A 5,726-nucleotide genomic window follows, 5' to 3' on the forward strand; every position below is an offset into this window, starting at 1 on the left:
CTGTCCATCAAGATGAGCATGAATATATATATTCATGAGTATATTTGTGAGTATATACCATTCAGAAGTGAGGTGATCATTGAAATTTCCCTTCTGTGGCTGTTTCCTCTTATTGGTCACGAGTCAGTTGTGTCACAGCCTCCAGGTAAAGTTTCCTGAATCCTCATTCTGGTAGATTCTATATGCATATTGTCTATTACTTGTTCATAAGGATAGTTGCATTTAAAATAAAACTTGTAGCTTTGTGCAGTAGCAGTATCCTTGCCAATGAGGTTTATCTGAGGCAAGATTATTGCTAATTAAAATAAAACTTATGACACTTTCTGCTTACTTAATGGTCAGTTTCTCTTCAGTATTGTAGGATCCTAGAGGGTAGACACAGTATCTTACTCGATTCTCTGCAGGTAGGCAAAAATAAATATTTTAAGGATAAATCAGGATTTGAATGAATATTTAAATCACTTAAATTAGGCGAACATATAATTGATTATACCTATTTGCAAGAGCTTTGAGATCCACAAATATCCAGCATCATGTTTAGGATTCTCATTCTGTCCATTGTCTTATACAAATTATTTGAGCTTCAATAATTTTTAAAAAGTAGATTATTTTTAGACAATGAAGAAGCCATAATGACACCTCTTAATCACTCAAAGTGTGTAGTTTGCATTAAGATTCATTCTTGGTGTTGTACACTTTACAGGCTTTGAAAATCATACAATGACATGGGCCCATCATTATAGTATCATACAGAATAGTTTCATTGCCCTAAAAACTCTCCATTCTCCCTCTATTTATCCCTTCCTTCCCCATAACTCTTGGCAACCATTTATCTCCTTACTCTCTCCATATTTTTGCTTTTTCCAGAATGTCATATGCTTGCAATTATACAATATATAGCCTTTGCAGATTGACGTCTTTCACTTAGTAATATGCATTTATGGTTTCCTCCATGTCTTTTAGTGGTTTGCTAGCTCATTTTTTTCAGTGCTGATTAATAATAATAATAATAATAATAATAATAATAATAATGCATTGTCTGGAGGAAAACTGTCTTCCCAAGTGATTGTATCATTTTACATTCCCACTAGCAGTGAATGAGAGTTCCTCTTTCTCTTCATCTTTATCAGCATTTTGTGTTGTCAGGCTCTGGGATTTTGGCCATTCTGAGGATGGTGTAGTGGTATCTCCTTATTTCAATTTGCATTTCCCTACTGACATATGATGTTGAGCCTCCTTTCATAGGCTCATTTGTTACCCATCCAGCTTCTCTGGTGAGATGTCCAGGCCTGTTGCCTTATATTCTTTATCAAATTCTCCATTTTTTATTGTTAATTATTTTTAATTTGGAAGATTTATCTGAATTTTTTTTCAAAATTTTTACCAAATTATTAATCAATAAACTGCTCAAATAGTTCTCAGAGAAGTATTGAACTATTGAACTATTTGAACTATCTTCATGCTTAATCTCCAGTTTAAATGTTTAGGATTAATACTTATGATTTTATCTAAACTCAGTTTTATTCTGAAACATTTTTAAATAGCAAAGTGAACAGAGATTCTAACAATGAGCATCCTGTGCTTTGATACATTGAACAAAGCAAGGTTTTCGGAAAGTGAATACATAGAGCAGTAAAAAAAAAAAAAAAAAAAAATATATATATATATATATATACACACACATATATCTAATAGAGTACTTTAAGATGTACTTATCTAAAAATATTAAATAAATAGTAATATGGATTGAATTCTAAAAGCCAGACCCAAAAAATGTATAATAAAGTTGAATGCCACAGAGTCCATATTTCCAGCTTTATACTCAACAGTATAATTTCCCAAGAAATATCCAGAAACAGAAAACTCTGACAATATTTGATACCCATATTTAGTTGTAGTCTAAGATTTATAAACATTATTTCAGGTAATTTTAATGAAGGGGGAGAGAGAAAGAACTTCCCTCCTAATTGGCCACTTCACATCCTTAGCCTTTTAGATTTCTAAATACTGTTCCTGCAGGGTGAGCAAAGCCTTCTTGCTATGACTCACTTTCTGTACAACAGCTTGTTAGAGAACGAAAATGGAATTCCCAATTAGAAATATATACATAATGTTCAAGTTATGTCCAGCTCTGCAAATGGAAGGGACAGAAAATAGCAAATGTATTCCATTTACATAAAACAAACACACTTTCCTCTATAGGAGGCATCTATTAAAGCAGGACTCTGCCCAACAAATTTGAGCTTCGTACAAATCCAAATGAGCCAAGAATCTGAGGTTTCTGGTACCCAGTCCTGGCTTTCACAATACGGAATTAAATTTTTTTAGAGAATGGAAAAAAATCAAATTCTATTGTTAATAAGAATTGCTTGTACTGGGGTGCCTGGGTGGCTCAGTCAGTTAAGTGTCTGCCTTTGGCTCAGGTTATGATCCCTGAGGTCCTGGGATTGAGCCCTGCATCAGGCTCCCTGCTCAGTGGGAAGCCTACTTCTCCCTCTCTCTCTGCTGCTCCTCCCCCTGCTCTCTCTATCTCTCTTTCTTTTTCTTTCTTTCTCTCTCTCTCAAATAAATAAGTAAAATCTTTTTTAAAAAAAGAATTTATTGGACTACCTGAAGTTTGGGAAATTCTTTGAATATTAAAGCAAGCTTTATGAGCTGATGCTGGGAATAATAATACATTCAAGGAAGAGTTTAAAAGATATTGATTGAGGTGCCTGGGTGCTCAGTCAGTTAAGCATCTGCCTTCTGCTTGGTTCTGATCCCAGGGTGCCAAGATCTAGTCCCGTATGGAGCTCTTTGCTCAGCGGGGAGTCTGCTTCCCCTTCTCCCTCCCATGTTCTTTCCCTCTCGCTCTCTCTCAAATAAATGAATCAAATCTTTGAAAAAAAATAAAAGATATTGATCATTCTATTACAATGTGTGTATTGTTGCAAATTGGCAGGCATCACATTCTTTCCAGAGCACATACATTAAAGCCTGATGAAGGAAACGATCCCACTCTGTGAATAAGACTAGAGTTGAACAGCTCTACTCTGCATGGCTGGTGTTGCTCAGGCAAGCTGTTTCAGGAACCACCTATATATCCCGTTGATTTATTCTATAATCTCTTTGGAAGCAGATGTTTGCCTTGCCTGCCAATCAATGACGATTTTATCAAGTGCTCAGTGTGTTTGGTGGAGTATGTGGTACTTGTCCTCAAGGGGCTTATAACTGGTGATTGGATGTCTTGATTAATTTAACAGCTATCTAAAGTAGAACTCTATTTGTGTGCCAGTCCCTACATGGAGCAGCTCTTAATCTCCTCAATATTCCTGTGTGATGGGTGTTTTTATTGCTATTTTACAGATGGGGGAATAAAAGCTCAGAGCCCAAGCTCTCATTTAGTAATGTTAGAATTCAAACCCGAAATGCCATGCTCCAAAAGCCGATGTGATTAATTTTACCTATTTTCCTATGTTGGCTTCCCTTAAGCTTCTCAGAAAGGCTTCCTTCTCACCTTTGCTCTTTTTATGACATAAAATAGCTTTATTTGCATTGGACATCCTTTACACTGGTGACAGTCATCTTAGTATATTTGTAGGCCAGAATAACTTCAGAGGAAACCAGGGGAAAAAAATGAGGAGAATTATCCAATATTGAAAAATGCTCTATATGTAGATGAGAGAAATTTTTGCTTGGTCAGTATGTTGAGAATCTTAATTTTAAAAAAAAAAAAAAAAAAAAAAAAAAAGAATCTTAATTTTTTACAATGAAAATTCACTCTGGGCTGAATAAACGCCCTTACCATTAGCAACAGTAGTAACAATTCATTTAGGGCCTCTTTTCCCTACAAACAGTGTTTCCAATGACATAACATAGTAAAATGATATTTTGGTCTCAGAGAATTAAAAATAAAGTATTTATGGAAATAGCAGTATTACGTTTTGGTAGATTAGGCTTAATCAAATTACTGAATATATGAAAGGCAACAAGCTGCATAGGAATGTGCCATAGAAATAAAGATGCTAAGTAAGCATCCCGTGTGGTAGTGATCATCTGGATTCTTGGACAACCGCCCCACCAGCCAGACATCTCAGAGAGGCCTGTACTGACATGTGTGGTCAATTAATCACGCTTCATTCAGTGAAGTACTGATAAAATGTATTGACATTTTATTATTATTATTTATTTTACTCATTTATTATTTAACTTATTATTTTGATGATTATTAATATGTTACAACTATTTTTTCACATTTTAAATAGTATTTATTGAAAAAGCAAACAACTTAGCTATTCAATAAGCATTTACCGAACATTATTTAATGATTCAACACATTTTCATAGCACTTACTATGTGCCAAATATTGTTCCAAGATCTTCACAGATAGGAATTATTTATTCTTCTTAACTTTCTTAGTCTCCTTTTTTTTAAAAAAAGGTTTTATTTATTTATTTGAGTGACAGATCAAGAGAGAGAGAGGGAGCACAAGGGTGGGGGGAAGGTATAGAGGGAAAGGGAGAAGCAGATTCCCTGCTGAGCAAGGAGCCAAATATGGGGCTCGATCATGGCTCAATTAGGGTTCAATCTTGGCTTGGTTGGGGCTCAATCCCAGGACCCCAAAGATCATGACCTGAGCCAAAGGCAGATGCTTAATACACTGAGCCACCAGGTGCCCCTACTTCCTTAGCCTTCTTAACAGTAGATAAACTATTATCCAACTTTACAGTTGAGGAAACTGAGGCAGAACAAAGCTAAAAAACTTAGCCATGGTCAATTCATGCAGCAAATACCTGGCTCTAGGATTCAAGCTATTAACTGTTATAATATGTGCCTGTCTCTTTCTACGGAAATTGTCTGGATTTTTTTTTTCTTTGGTCTGGATGATTTAGCCTTGAAGAAATAATGTGATGAGAAGACACATTTTGGTCATGGTACAATAAAAGAAAAAGAAAATATTTCCTAGCAACATTTAAGAAAACTCATAAGAAAAATAATTTATTGGGTCAGATATGAAATATACATGTTCTTAAAAATTCAGTGCCCTAAGGATCAGACCTAATTGGTCAGATAAATGAATGTGAGCAAATCCACACTGCTTCTTAGCCACAGGAATGTTTGGGGGGAAACATTAATTTCAAGGCTATATTGAATTTTATTTTTTATTTTGAAATTAAGACATGTGCATTTGTGAAGCTCCTTCTCTCCGTGCCACCCACTTCTGTGTGGTATTTATCACCGCAAATGTCAGCAGATGGGAGTCTTGGTTGGTTGAACTATCTGTAGAATTGTCTCTGTTCTCCGTTCTTCTGGTCACAACGTGGGCTAAAACAAAGACTTGCAGGAGACATTCTGGCTGACACTGTGTGCCATTTCCTGCCCACCCTCATACTGAATGCAGAGGTGTAGTTAGTGAAAATTGCTTGACAAATCAGGGGAGGAATGCATGGTGCAGGGGAACGGATCCTTATTTCCATTTTATACTAGAAGGGCATGACAGCTATGCTATAAGTCAGATGTGCCCTGTGGAAGGTTTGGTCATGCTTGAATAAAACCCTGTGTTTATTTTGAGACTCGTAGATCTGAAAAATCCATATTTATTTGTGTTAGCAAATTATCCAAAATTCTTGATTTTCACAGTCTTCCAGTTGAATCTGTCTGCACAGATCACATAGTTCGCACACAAGAGAATCAGTTATCATTAGCCCACTCTTCTCTTTGGAACTCCCCAATCTGTGGTTAATTTC

The 5,726-nt window shown here is 35.7% G+C and overlaps 1 pseudogene; it reads left to right on the forward strand.

Moving 5' to 3' along the window:
• Window positions 1-238: 238 nt before the first annotated feature.
• On the forward strand, window positions 239-443 carry LOC119873149 (annotated as a pseudogene).
• The last annotated feature ends 5,283 nt before the right edge of the window (window positions 444-5,726 follow it).

This window comes from Canis lupus, chromosome 8, assembly GCF_011100685.1.
Source record: "Canis lupus familiaris isolate Mischka breed German Shepherd chromosome 8, alternate assembly UU_Cfam_GSD_1.0, whole genome shotgun sequence".
Taxonomy (NCBI): Eukaryota; Metazoa; Chordata; class Mammalia; order Carnivora; family Canidae; genus Canis; species Canis lupus.